Source organism: Tinamus guttatus, unplaced genomic scaffold (genome assembly GCF_059628265.1).
Source record: "Tinamus guttatus ecotype Peru unplaced genomic scaffold, ASM5962826v1 Tinamus_guttatus_pri_ptg000269l, whole genome shotgun sequence".
NCBI lineage: Eukaryota > Metazoa > Chordata > Aves > Tinamiformes > Tinamidae > Tinamus > Tinamus guttatus.
Window position 1 is genome coordinate 29,423 of NW_028288803.1, and position 15,835 is coordinate 45,257.

Genomic DNA, 15,835 nt, shown 5'->3' on the forward strand with positions numbered 1-15,835 from the left:
GGACTTTTTGGCCTGTGGCCTAGGTGAGGGCGCATCCAGGGGATGCAGGCACTGTCCCCTGGAGTGGGAGTCTTGCTCCCACATAATTGGCTACTGTCCAGCTGTCCAGGAGGCCAGGATCAAAAGGCACAATGACATCTGTGGTGTTCTGGCTGAAGAAGCACGGAAAATAGGATGGGAGATATATATTGAGCCCCATCTCAGAGATAGTACCAACGAGCTCTTCAAGCCAGATTTGATTTTGGTTAAAGGATCCTGTGCCAAGGTAGTAGATGTTACAGTCTGCTACGGAAGCGGGGTAACAACCTTGAGTGACGCTGCAGCAGAAAAGGCCAGAAAATACCAACATGTGGCGGGGGAGGTGCGAGTGTTGACATCTGCTATGGAAATTGAGTTCCTGGGATTCCCAGTCGGTGCTAGAGGGAAGTGGTATGTCGGTAATGATCGACTCCTCTCCGACACTGGGCTCTCTACTAGCCGTTGTAAGTGGATAGCGAGAGTCCTCTCACAGAGGGCTCTCCTATCTTTGGTGGATATTATACATATATTTGTGTCACGTGGTAGGCAAACTCAATCGTCCGATACATAGGGGGCTTGGCATTTTCCATTGCCTGCTCCCAACGGACATGGGTCATCTATTGTCTGCCTACCTACACCTCTCTTAGACTTGTAACATCTAGTCTGACCTCAAGAGCAAAATTCTTCACACAGACAACTGAGTGTGCTCAGTCTTCTAGTACTTGTTGAATTTTTCTCTTGCTCTCTCTTGGCTGCATTCTTGGGCATGGGATTGTTCCATCTCGTCCCAAATGTCATGTCCAATCTTACCGATCATGACATAGTAGACAGCCCGCTTACAAGCTGGAAAAGGTGCCTTGCATTCGCAAGGTTCATTAAATAGCTGGAGTAGGAGGGAGGGTAAGCAGAGGAAATAGGACTGAGAGTAAAGAGTGGAAGTAGGCCTGAGGGTGAACAGGGGGAGTAGGCCTGAGGCTAAAGAGGGGAATAGGACTTAGGGTAAAGAGAGGGAGTAGGTCTGAGGGTGAACAGGGGGAGTAGGCCTGAGGCTAAAGAGAGGTAGTAGGCCTCAGGGTAAAGAGGCGGAATATGCCTGAGGGTAAACAGGGGGAGTAGGACTGAGGGTAGACATCAGGGAGTAGTTCTGAGGGTAAATAGGGGAAGTAAGACTAAGGGTAAAGAGGGGGAGTAGGCCTGAAAACAAACATAGAATAGCCCTGAGTGTAGACACAGAATGCATTACCATCATAAGCATCCAGCCAAGGCCATGCCTGCAAAGGAGGAAAGAAAGTGGATGAAATGCAGTGCAGTTCAATGGGGACTGTACCGCAGGTACCAGTGGCTTTTTGCATTGGATCGTAGGAAGCTAGCTGGGATCGTTCTCGATAATATCGAGTCCATCAAGTGCCCCCTTCTGGATGAAAAGGTGTATGACTTATTCAGGAGAAAGTGGGAGGAAGTTGTCCCTTTTACCAGCCTGGGCTCGTTCCAGAGTTTGAGAAAGGCTGACAACTCCGCCTTCATACCCATGATCTCCATGAGGGAGGTCATGAAGAATATGGTGAAGATGTCTTGACACTCCGCCCTTAGACTCGATGGCCTATCCCTGAGGGATCTGGTTAAGCTAGACCCTCAGGGCAGCCGAATGGCTGAATTGTTCAACCTGTGGCTGTTGGCAGGAAGGGTTCCGGATGAAATGAAGGCTGGACAGACCGTTATGATCCCGAAGTCGACCGATCCCGGGAAGATCGAGGACATTAACAACTGGAGACCCATTGCCATTGGGTCAATAATACTCAGAGTGTTCTCCCGGCTCTTGAGCACTAGACTGCAGCAAGCGTGTCCCATTAATAGAAGACAAAGGGTGTTTATAACAGCACCCGGCTGCTCAGAAAATCTGTAGCTCCTCCAGACGCTCATTAAGAGTGCCAAGAGAGATCGAAGGATGCTCAGAGTTATCTTTGTCGATTTGGCTAAGGCCTTCAACTTTGTCAGTCATCAACATATCTTCCAGCTCCTAGGTCAGAAAGGTGTCGATGAACATATCATCGACATAATTAAAGACCTATATACCAAAGCTAGGACTACCCCTAGAGATGGGACAACTGTGCACTGGGTTTATTAAGATCCTTGGGGGAGTGAAGCAGGGTGATCCGCTTTTCCCCAATCCTCTTCAATCTCGCATTAGATCCATTATTGTGCTACTTGGAAGAACATGCCTCAGCTACAAGTATGGAGAGCAGCATATAGCATCATTGGTATTCGCGGATAATCTTGCATTGCTCAGCGAATCTTGGGAAGGTATGCATAAAAGTATTCGAGTGGTGGAAGAATTTTGTCATTGGATTCGGCTGCGGGTCCAAGCCTCGAAGTGCCACAGGTTCTTTATCGGGCCTACGAAAGAGTCATATGCAATCAGTGACTGTGATCCTTGGACAACTGCAGATTTTCAATTGGATATGATTGATCCGGGCAGTTCCAAGAAATATCTTGGCCTGGGAATAGACCCTTGGATAGATCTATCCAAACCATAACTGTTGGAGGTGTTGGCCCGTTGGATGAGGAATATAGAGGGCGCCCCTTTGAAGCCACTCAAGAAAGATGGCATCCTGAGAAGTTACACAATCCCGAGATTGCTGTTTGATGCAGGTCACGCTGGTTTGAGCGTCACCTGTTTGCGTTCCTTGGACCTTTCAATAAGATCTGCCATCAAGAGCTGGTTACACCTACTGCCTAGCACGTGTGATGCAATCCTTTATGTATGTCAGCTATGAGGATGGCAGGCTGGGTCTCCCCCGTCTGGCGAGCCAAATTCCAAATATCCAAGCTCGCAGGTTAGTACAAATTGCCCATTCAGAAGACAGTGTCATCAGGAGCATTGTGCTCCAAGAAGGGATCCAAGAGGAGATTAAGAGAGTCTGGATCTCGGCGAATGGGTGTCCGGAAAAAGTTTCCAGGAGGAGTTTCCAGTTATGATCCTAGAAGCGATGCCATGCCAGAAAAGGCCAGAAAATATCAACACTTAAAAGGTGAAATTCACAGTTTAACATTGGCTGTCAAAATTGAGTTTTTGGGGTTCCCGGTTGGTGCTAGAGGGAAATGGTATCTTGGCAATGTTCGACTTCTTTCCAACCTTGGGCTCTCTACTGGCCATTGTAAGCGGATAGTGAGAGTCTAGTCTCAGAAAACTCTCCTATCTTTGGTAGACATAGTTCATATGCTTGCAAGTCTCGGTAAGCAGACTAAATGGCTAATATCAGGGGCTGGTATCTCTATTACCTGCCCCTTGTTGACATGATTTATCATGTCTGTTATACTGCTTACCTAATTCGTTGACGTTAAATATTCTCCTCCATCCGCAAGAGCAAAATTCTTCACACAGACAACCGAGTTCGCTTGGTCTTCTAGTATTTGCTGAATTTTGCCCTTGCTCTCTCCTGGATGTGGAAGGACATGGGATAATACCATCTCGTCCCAAATGACGTATCCAATTGAATACCAATCATGACTATGGCAGACAGTTTTAAGGCTTGTTCCACCTTACAAGCTGGAAAAGGACTCTTGCTAATTGCAAGGTTTGATAAGTAGAATTGCCCTGAGGATAGACACAGGGAGTATCCTGAGACTAAACAGGGGAAGTAGGAGTGAAGATAAAAAAGGGGACTAGGACTGAGGGTGAAGAATGGGAGTAGGCCTGAGGGTAAACAGAAGACATAGGCCTGAGAGTAAAGAGGGGGAGAAGGACTGAGGGCAAACAGAGGGAGTAGGTATGAGGGTAACAGAGGAACTAGGCCTCAGTGTAAACAAGGAGAGTAGGTCTGAGGGTAAACAGGGGGAGTAGGACTGGGAGTAAAGACGGGGAGTAGGCCTGAGGTTAAAAAGAGGGAGTAGGCCTGAGGGTAAATGGAGGGAGTAGGTGTGAGGGTAGACAGAGGAAGTAGGCCTCAGGCGTAAAGAGCGGGAGTAGGTCTGAGGATAAACATGTGGAATAGTCCTGAGGGAAAACAGAGGGAGTAGGACTAACAGTAAACTGGGAGAATAGGGCTGAGGTGAGACATATGGAGTAGTCCTGAGGATAAATAGGGGAAGTAGGTCTAAGGGTAAAGACAGGGACTAGGATTTAGGGTAAACAGGGAGAGTAGGACTGAGGGTAAACAGAGAGAGTAGGCTTGGGGGTAAACACGGGGAGTACGACTGAGGTTAAACAGTGGGAGTAGGACTGTGTGTAAACAGGCGGAGTAAGCCTTACGGTAAACAAGGGGAGTAGGCCTGAGGCTAAACAGGGGGAAGAGGCCTCATGGTAAAGAGGGGGAGTAGGACTGAGTTTAAACTAGGGAGTAGGTCTTAGGGTAAACAGAGGAAGTAGGACTGAGGGTAAGGATGGGGAGTAGGCCTGAGTGTAAACAGGTGAAGTAGGACTGAGAACAAAGAGGGGGAGTAGGACCAAGGGTAAACACAAGGAGTAGGGATGAGAGGAAAGAGTGGGATTAGGACTGAGGGTAAAGAGGGGGAGTAGGCCTGAGGGTAAAGACAGAGGGGTAGGCCTGAGGTTAAACAGAGGGAGCAGCGTGAGCATAAACATATGAAGTAGGACTGAGGTTAAAGAGAGGTACTAGGACTGAGGGCAAACAGTGGGAGTAGGACTGAGTGTAAACTCAGGGAGTAGGATTGAGGATTAATATAGGAATTACTCCTGAGAGTAAACAGGGGGAACAGGTCTGAGGGTAAAGACGGGGAGGAGGGCTGAGGATTTTCTTTCATTTTTTTTTTCTCTTTCTCCAATCTTCTTTAGGATTTTCCTATTTTTTTCCCAATTTTTTTCCAATTTTCTTTCTATTTATTTTTTCAATTTTCTTTTTTTTTTTTCCGATTTTCTTTCTATTTGTTTATACTTTTCTGATAGCGGAAGAGAGGCCTGAAGTTAAACAGGGCGAGTAAGTCTGAGGGTAAGGAAGGGGAGTAGGACTGGGAGCAAAGAGGGGGAGTAGGATTGGAGTAGGACTGGGAGCAAAGAGGGGGAGTAGAATTGAGAGTTATATAGAAAGTAGGCCCGAGGGTAAACAGGGGGTGCAGGACCCCCCTGGGTCCTACATAGGGAGTAGGACTGAGAGTAAAGAGGGGGAGTAGGCCGGAGGGTAAAGGAAGGTTAAAAAGGCGGGTTTGGAGTGCTAAAATTTTCAGAATCTCATAGATCATTGAAATTCTTAGAGATTACAAAGAAATGCCCTTAATTTGCTTTACATTTCCCCCCCAAGTTTTTTTTTTTTTTTTTTTTTTTTTTTAAATATAATTGAAAGGAGGTAGAATTATTGTGAATTATGCAATCAGAAGTTAAACATGATCTTTGCTTAGGACATCTCCTGCAATATTTGAGAGCTGTTGCTGTCCCTACTTCATATCAAGCTCTTTTCAGTCAATACCATCTAGATGTCTGTCCTCAGGGTCTGTCTAAACATGGTTTTCCCTGGGTGGTGTTAATAGCTGCGAGCAGGGCCCCACTCTGGTGCCTTCACCTCCCTGTTTATTCCCTCTTGTTCTCCTCCCATTGCTTTTCAGTGTATTTTTCTCGATTCAACTCTCTCATTCCATCGGTTTACGGAATTCCATCAGTTTATCTCAGAAAGGAAACAAAACATGTAGGCCCACTTCAAAGTACTGCTGTTTTACTTTTCTTGTTTTAATTGTGTTTCATTTGTTTTAGGTATTCATAACATTTGTCCTAAGCACTATTTTGGTATGTAGAAGGCACACAAAGGCAAACATGTAATACATGTACTTGCCATGTATTCCCCTGAATATCTACTGAGCGGGAGCAGGGTGAGGGTAAAGAATGATTTGGACATCTTCAAAACCCACCTGGATGCAACCCTGTGCCACATGCTCTAGGTGTCCCTGCTTGAGCAGGGGGGTTGGACTAGATCATCTCGAGAGGTCTCTTCCAACCTCAACCATTCTGTGATTCTGTGATTTTGTGATCATCATTTTACATTTGAATGTAAAGCATTTGGGAATGTATTTTATATTAAAAACAGTAAGAATAATTGTGTTATAGCTGCATAGCATGGTGCAGATAAATAGGAACAGATCTGTAAAGCAAACCAGTTAATGCTGAGGACCCAGTTTCCACAATGTATGCATTTTAGGTAGACTGCATCTAGCTAACCCTAGTCTTATCCTATGGGGTGTATATTCCTTAGCACGAGTTGTTCCACTCTTCAGGGTGAGAAACAAAAATAAGAGGCTGAAAAATACAGTACAATGGAAGACCAAAAAGCTTTCACAAGCAAGAAATAGAGATTACATTGATGATACATAGGTAAACAAGCTAAAATAAAGATCCACCCTTCAGCTTCTGAACTCCTGCTTCTAGGCGTTCACTGAAAGCTGGTGCTCTCTAATTGGTTATTCACTTTTAATAGCTTAATCTTCCTCTCAAAGATGATATTCTGACTGCTGTGCTGTCACAGTTGCTTCACATCATACTGTAATTTTAATGTTACTTTCCAGGAGGAGAATAAAGGGTCTTATGTCTTTTTGCAAAATTAGCTGTATGGAGTGTCTCATGCAGCAGGAGTCAGCTTTAGTTGCTCAACATATCGCTTGTTCTATTTCATTTATGTTTGATCTTGTCCATGAGTGAGTCATTGATGAGAGAAATTTTGCAACTGTTGTTGAGATTTTTATTATCATAGTAATGTTGATGAGAACCAATTAAATCATGTTAAGACATGTTTGAACTGTAAAAGAAGACTGCCTGGTAGCTGTTGTACAATATTCAGTAGTAGTTTCAAATCATATCAAGACAGAAACTTCATGCACAGATTCATGAAGCTCAGCCTGCCTTCTAAACCAGGTTGCATGTCCAAAAAACAGACTGAGAAGCAAGTTAATGTAAATCAGGTATCCTGTTCACCTGTTGCTGTGTATAGGTGGAGGCAATACTTTTAAATGCCCTTCTTCACCCTGTTACTATTCTCAGAGATTTTTGTTACTGTACAACTAGGGATTTTATCATTTTGAAAGGGTTGTTGGAATAAATATCACTTCTGCTCATTAGCTACCTCCTTCCTCTGTTTAACTGAAGGAAAGAGGACAAATGCAAACAAAGCAGAAATATCTTGAAATATCTTTTAGATAAATTGATTTTTTTGCTCCAAAGACCTTTCTCTAAATGGGAAGAATTTCTTCCAAAGTGCATTAAAAATGTTATTTTTATATATAAGCTCAAAGTTGTGGCTGATGCAATACTTAATATATTAAAAAAAAAGGCTTGTAAATTGTTTTGAACAACTCATATTCACATGTCCATTATCTACACTTAGACTAACCAGTTTTGTTATATGTCTTCTGCCTTGATCTCAACTACTTTTAATATTGTCTTCATTCTTACTATGATGCTATCAGTTGTCCTAGATTCTGCACTTACTGCATCATCAAAAGTTTTCTGTGCTTCACTGGCAAGATATTTACCATCTCCTGCACAGCTATAGATTATCCAGACAAATGGATACTGTTTTCCTTGTGTACTTGAGTTTCACAGCTTGAAAGGCCTTCACTTAAATGATATCAACAATTTTGTCACTTTTTTTTTATATACTAAGCCTGTCTTTTTTTTTTTTTTTTTCCCCCAATTAATGTTGTCTTTTAGTGTGGAATGACACAGATAAATACGGTAGCTGTTCCTCAAGGCATCCAGAAAAACATTAAATCATAACATATCTATTCTAAATTTAGTGGACTGTAATAAAAAAGTCCATGAATAACTCCATGAAATATTATCATGTCCCAGTCGTACGTGCTTACTCTATGCTGGTGCAGTTCTCAGGACTGTTTTGGTGCCAGCAAACCAGATGTCTTTAGGAAGTTCTTAGTTAAAATCTCTGCTTTATGTGTTCATCAAATATACTCATCACTCCTGATGGAGATATAAAGTCTGATCTAGTGACTACCCCTTAGGCAACCTCTGATCACAGCAGTGGGGATGTTAGGTCAAGAGACCAGACTAAATCTAGACTGAAGTTGCCCAAAGTCACCCAGTCAATCATATAAGCAGACATCCTGGCACCAAACATTTTAATCTGCCGATTCAGTCCCATTATGCCAGATCTTCTGCTGATTTATACGTAATGTGAGATTCCTACAGGCCACAGCATACTAGAAGTCATTGCTGTGGTCACCTTTTTGTGAAGTTTACAGGAGGATTTTGGAAAATCCGCCTCCCATGTAGCAGTTCTCAGCTCTGTATTGCAATGGCCCAGCAAAGTTGTTGGATTTAAAATGATAGTAAAAATTGAGTGATTGTTCCCTCATAGTCAAACACATCTATGCCAACCATGTAATTTCCACACACAGATTTTACTCTAATTACTTCTGTTTTGTTCTGCAGTACTTACTTAACTTGTTCCACATTTTACTCATTTAAATGGAAGTATTCATGACAATACCATAGTTTATCTTCAGTAAAATCATGTTTTAGAGTATAGATCTGTCCTCACCAACCTTATTGATCAATGCTATCTCTAATTCACAGAATCACCAAATCACAGAATGGCTAAGGTTGGAAGGGACCTCTAGAGATCATCTAATCCAACCTCCCTACTCCAGTAGGGACAATTAGAGCATGTGGCACAGGGTGACATCCAGGCAGCTTTGGAAGATCTCTAGGGAAGGAGACTCCACAACCTCTCTGGGCAGCCTGTTCCAGGGCTCCGTCACCCTCACAGGAAAGAAGTTTTTCCTCATATGGAGGTGGAACTTCCTGTGTTTCAACTTACACCCGTTACCCCTCATCCTGTCACTGGCCACCATGGAGAAGAGCCTGGCCCCATCCTCCCTACAATCACCCCTCAGGTACTTGAACATGTTAATCAAATCTCCTTTCAGCCTTCTCTTCTCCAGACTAAACAGGCCCAGCTCGCTTAGTCTTTCCCCATAGGATAGATGCTCCAGTCCCCTAATCATCTTTGTGGCTCTACAGTGGACCCTCTCTAGAAGCTCTATGTCTCTCTTGTATTAGGGAGCTCAGAACTGCACACAATACTGCAGGTGTGGCCTCACCAGAGCTGAGCAGAGAGGAAGGATGCCCTACCTCAACCTCCTGGCAACACTCCTCCTGATGCAGGCCAGGATCCCACTGGCCTTCTTGGCCACGAGGGCACATTGCTCACTCATGGTTGACATGTTGTCAACCAGGACTCCCAAATCCCTCTCTGCGGAGCTGCTTTCCAGCAGGTCAACCCCTAGTCTGTACTGGTGCCTGGGGTTATTCCTCCCCAGGTGCAGGACCCCGCACTTCTTATTGAACCTCAGGAGGTTCCTCTCGGCCCAACTCTCCAACCTGTCTATGTCCCTCTTAATGGCAGCACAACCCTTGGGAGTGTCAGCCACTCCTCCCAGTTTGGTGTTATCTGCAAACTTGCTGAGGGTGCTCTCTGCCCTCGTCCAAGTCACTGCTGAACAAGTTGAAGAGCACCGGGCCCAGTACTGACCCCTGCAGGACATCACTGGCTACAGGCCTCCAATCAGACTCGACCGCATTTATCCCCATCCTCCGGTCTCTGCCATCCAGCCAGTCCTCAATCCATTTCTCTGTCCACTCATGCAGTCCACACTTCCTGAGCTTCTCTACGAGGATGTTATGGGGGACTGTGTCGAAAGCTTTGCTGAAGTCAAGGTAGACAACATCCATGGCTCTCCCGTCGTCCATCCAGCTGGTCACCTCATCGTAGAAGGCTATCAGGTTCATCAAACATGAGTTTCCATTGGTGAATCCATGCTGACTACTCCTGATCACCTTCTTTTCCTTGACATACCTAGAGATGGTCTCTAGGATGAGCTGCTCTATCACCTTTCCAGGGACAAAGGTGAGGCTGACCAGCCTTCATTCTCTTTAAAGCAGTTTGTATGTAGATGTTTATTACAGCATAAATGTAGAATAATTTGCCTTTTTACATTGTCCATTACTGTGCAGGCCATCCAGAGGAAATATATGTTCTGTATAGCTGGAGATGCATGTGTTGACTACTGGTCTCTAACATCAATACTGAAAAGAGTCAATTAATATGTTAATCTATTATCTGTATTTGCATACATCATAAAGCATTTCTATTTTGTCATTCGACCATTGACTTAATAATGTTCTGGTTTTATTCTTGTAGACTGATTTTGCATTTGCAGCTCTATATTAAGCTATCCTAATCATGTTCCTATCATTAATGAAACCAACTTTCAGTTATAATTGTGCCCCTTGTTATCAATAGCAATGCTGTGCTTAATAACCTTGTGCACAAAGAGCATGAAGAGAAATATTCTGTCAGTCAAGTCTCTATAACCACAGATCTTTATGTAGGGAAATGTGTGTGAAACTGATAGCGGCTGCTCAAAAATTCAATACAGGCCTGCAACTGAAAACATAAGAGTTGCTTTCAGAGTTCACACAGCTATTCCAGCTATTTACATAGCCTTTTCCTTCTTAAGTCAAATCATGCTTGTCAGCTGCAATGAAAACTAATCAAACTGTGGTTTGTTTACAATACCTATTCCGCTCTGACAAGTCTGTCTCTTATCATTCTAACAGAAATAGCTACCTTCAAACTGCTTAACTGACTGATAGCTTGCAAAGTTTATCATCCTTATTAAAATCACATCAGGCAAGTTCTTCATCCTGTCCAAATATATTTTCTTTTTTGTTTTACATACATGTAAAACATGTGTGTCCTGAGAATTTTTAAATTTTAGAAAATTAGATACAAAATTTGGATTTATGCAGAGAAAGCGTTGAAGTTCAGGCCAGCAAATTGTCAAATGATCCCTCAGGATCATATAACCCAATTATATGGGTTTATAAACTTTCTGTAACTTAATCACCTCTCAGAAAATTTATAGTGCTACATAGTATTTGTCTTTGATGCTTCCTCATAAACATATATTATGATTTTTGAATAATATTTTGATATTGTTACTGTTATTTTCTTCATTATTTTTAAGTATAAAAATATGTTGTTTATAGAACTGTATACAAAAGAAAGCCATTATCGGATGATCTAAAAGTACCATGTTAGAGTGGCAAGTAAAGGACGCAAACTGCTTTCATCCTCCATATGTTTTAGAACACAGATGGAGCATAATACCTCATCATATATTCCTTGTTCTGGTCAAATTATAGTCTCCTAGAAGTGGGTGGAAAGAGCTGAGTCTTTATGATTTTGTTTGATCTGCTAAAACATTTATGTGATAAGTTTATAGTGGTTTGGTTTAGTTATTCAGCAGACTTGATTACAGGTTTATGAGACAAAGCTCCCTGTAGCTAAAGAGTTGTGCAATGCTTCCTTGTTCACCCAAGACTACTTTCAGCCACTTATAATCTGTCCTGAACAGATGCAAATTATTTGAACTAAATATCACAAAAATTTAGGGGGGTTAGGTAGAAACAGATTCGGTTTTGTTTCTGTTTTTCTCTACAGCATACTTACTTTTACCTTAAAGATGTAATGACTTCTTAGAAAAAAAAAAACTCAAAGTCAACCAAACAAACAAAAAACAAAAGTCCACCCCCATGCACGCACATAGGAAAAATACATTATTCAGAAGTTCTGGTATCTTCTTATCTCTTATTTTATTAAAAATAAAGGTTAACTTTTGCATGAGTATTACTGTGGTATCAGGGATATATGTTTTGCTATTCTTACAAAAACATGGTCCTGCTTGTCACGCTCAAATTTAAGTCTGATTTACTCTTTAAATAAAGCATTACTGATGGCTAAAAGGTAAAGCATCATATGTTGGAATCATGTTTCATCTAAGAACTTTTGTGGTTGACCAAGACTTTCCTTTCAGTTGTTATTGTAACCACGGACCTCATAACTGAAGTGAGGAAGACTGGATGAGATTTGCCAGCCAAATAGAGGCCATTAGATGAATCATCACCTGGACTCCACTTTCTAAAATTCTGCTAACTATAAATGAGCTCCAGGGTGATTACCTCATCTGTAAATGTCTACAGTTGAGATGCATGTACTGAATTAATTCCTTTTTGCATACAATCCCTGTATTGCCTTTCCTAGCATGCAGAAAGCCCACACATGAGCTGAACCAGAATAATTAAGAGCTAGAATTAGTATATTCAAAGAAACAGAGGCTGGGCCCAAGGCTGAAGATAAAGACAGAAAGGAGGAAAGGCGAAGCAGGTGGTTGGGTTAGGAGAATAAATTGCTTTTGAAATTATTTAAATAAAAAGGACAAACCTGGGCTCCTCCAAATAATATGAAGTTGATACTGTGGGCATGCAGATTTCTTTAGGTACTTTGAAATCATATGTAAAGTTTTCAGTGTGTTTCAGTGAGCAGTATCAGTAAGCATAAGATCAATAGATGCTTGAAAGCTATGCAAACAACATATATATCACTTCTATACATTTTCGTGACTAGAATTGCTAAATACCAGTATTACATAGGCAATTTTATAATTCTAGCTTTTCCAAAATTTCATGTTGTTTTACCCATCACTTTATTTTTCCTGAATTTCTGTCAGCAGGGATGTGGATGATGTCATTTGACATTAAATGAATTAAAGATTGCAGAGGTTCAAATGACTCTGTTCATACTTCTACTTGAAGCCTATAAACAATTTATAGACAAATAGACATAGCGAGTTGAATTAATTCTTGTGCAGAAATCAGCAATACATCATGGAAAAACACATACACACACATTCTCCTTTAAAAGGTATACATCGAATATTGTAAGGCCAAAACCAAAGCACAAAACAAGGTGATGTCTTTCATAGCAGTCAGTTTTTCAGTGCAAGGCCAACTTCCTTAGACAGGTCAGTGCCTCTCATCTCAGACGCATTTCTGTTCCATTAACAATGTGTTTTTAATCTAAGATACCTTTGCCTTTAACTTCTTCAGATGGCACTGAATGGGATTAAAGGAAAGAGAGTAACACCTTGTGTTATAGTTTTGTAATAAAAGATTATTTTGGTCTCTCCCACCAAAATACATCCATCCTGGAAAAAAAAGCAAGGTCAAGGAACCAGTGGAAGATGCTAGATCCCAATTTCATGGTGATGCTGAAGGGCAGTTCAGGCAGCATCAGCCCTTCTGTCTTTCACCTCTCGTCCTCACAACTTCTCCATGGCTAAAGCAGCTGTCAAGCGCTGGGCTCTGTGAGTGCAGTATCCTTCATTCCGGTGGGGTTGTTCCTGCCAAGCTCCACCTGCACACACCTCTCCTGGGTGCTCTATGACTGCTGCCTTGTCCCTGAGCCCACCTGCCTGTACTGCTTCTCTCCTCACTGCTCGTAGGCAGTGCCCTTTGGCCCCATGGTGTTAGGGAACTCAGGGTTGGACTGGTTTGCACCCATCAGAGAAGCTATAGCTAAAGTATAGCAATTCCCTGAACATGCAGTTGCTATTCCACTGCTCTAGCAATTCCTGCAATCCTAATATCCTACAACTTTATGACTGATAAAGGTGGAAGTTATCTTCTCCCGATGGCTTTCATTACGTTTTTAACATTGGAACTGTGTTGTCTCGCAAACTTACTCTGCAGTTACACAGCTTTTTGCAAATTCACTCTGCAGTTACACACTTTATCAGGGAGATAACAGAAGAACACTGCGCGCTTGGGCTCAAACTGGTTTCTGAGCACTTCTTTATACCAGCACTAGGGAAGCTCCACAGACAACTCCCCATACTTACCTACAACTCACCCTTGCTCAGGTTGCAAGGACAAACAGTCCCAGTGCCATAGCAGAACATCCTAAAAGCATTTTAAAATTTAAAAATCCAGCATGCTTCAGTAACAGGCAAATTTGTCTTCATAAACCAGCTCAAGTGCAAGAAAGGAAGAAGTTTCTGTAGGAGATCCTTTTATTTTGCAAAAATTTTATTACTCACTGTTGTACAAAATACACCTAAAACAAGATTTTAAGATATTGTTTACACAACTAGATAGTTTGGAAATGACCTAGTTGAACAAAATAAGTCTTCACAATTTTTAAGATGATTCAAGGCAGTTACAATCAGTGATTTATTCATTTTGAAATATTTCATTTGAATGCTTTATACAAATGTGTTATTTGATAATTAGTATTTGTAAACTTTAATGCTTTTTACAACATTGTCATTCACATGATTAGAAGATACAATGTAAATGATGCTTTACGGTTAATTTTTTAAAAGCATCTCTATCATCTTTCTACTCTTGGGTTTTACCAAAATAGCTGGTCCAGTTCTACCAATTTATTTTTTTTAAAAAAGGAACAAATAGAATTGACTCCAAATTTGTGCTTTATTTAAAAAAAAAAGTAATTATGTATGTTCTTTGAAATAAAAAAGAAAAAAGTATACAATTTGAATGCAAATTAGAGCAGGAAACATTATTTTGCTTTCAATAAATTACTATTTTAATCCAAGAGCGGAAAGATGGCAACCATCTACCTAAAATAGCTAAAATGAAAACAATTACATTAAAGCACAAATTAATTTCATCCATTTTTTTGAGGAAATAAACCATATCTCTAAATGTTTCTCTATGGCCCTCCCTCCTCCAATTTTCAAAACAGTATATTCTGTTATTATCCTAAGTCCTTCTGAATTATAAGATTTTAGTATAATAATTAAAAAAAAAACATAAAAAGGGGAAATAGACTTTAGTATTACCTTCAAAAGTAAGTAGACAACAATTAAAGATAAAGATAGGAGACCAAAAGAAAAACAGAAAACAGAAACAGAAACAAAAAAACAAGCAGATCATTAGGGGACAGATATGGTATAAAGACCTGGCATAAATTCAGCAGGGCTTGAGTTTGCTATCCTGACTTACACTAGCCACAGATCTGCCCTTTCCATGTACAGCAAAACTCATTTATGCTACTATTTATTTCTAGTAATAAAAGAAGTTCATAATACCCTATCTCTCATCTAATACTTTGCTGCTGGTGACTGTCACTTTTAGCAGTGGCAATAGATATAGTGTAGGATGAATTTACCACCACTTTTAAAGGAAAGCTTAAAATACTTTTAAGTTTGGTCTCTGAAAATTACTAACCACAGCTAGTTCCTACTAGAAATATTGTGAAGTGTATTTACAGTGTGTGATGCATACAGATGTTTTAAAGTACTATTTTATAGTTTCAGCAGATGTCACAGGTTTTCAGTAGTTTTAAGTTGTACTGGAACTGACTACCAGCACCAGAAGTCAGCAGTAGTTGCGCACTGAAATTCAGAGCAATGTGACTCTTCACTCTTATTAGTAAGTCCTTTTATAGATCGTTAGCTATAGACAATTTCAAAAGTATCTTCCTAAGGCATATGTTTACAGAGCAAATCCTAGGAGCAGAAATACAAAACCTGAAATAAGCAATTGTGCAATTACACCAGTTTCTCATTGGCAGGAAGACACTGTTTTAAGACACAAGAGGATCCTCGACGTGCAGCAGACAGATTACTTCACCAGGAGAGCTAATGCTAAAAGCATTTGGGAATAAAAGCAATCCGGGAAGCAGAGGCTCGATTTCGGAAGGTGCTTATGGCAGTCCTCAGGTCACGCTACTATCAAACACCATACGTAATACACAGTTTCATATATATATATATATATATGTAGTGTAGATATGCGCTTAATCTATTAAAATACAAATGGGATTCAGATGATTTCTGCCAGAGGTCTGTGTAAATGCACATCTCTACAACCACCACACAACATACATAAAACAGATAGTTTGCTCTGCTATATTTTTGCATCTCTAACAAAGCTGGCTTTAAAATATGCTATCAATATGATCTATGATCATCCACTTGGGCTGTACCTTCTGTC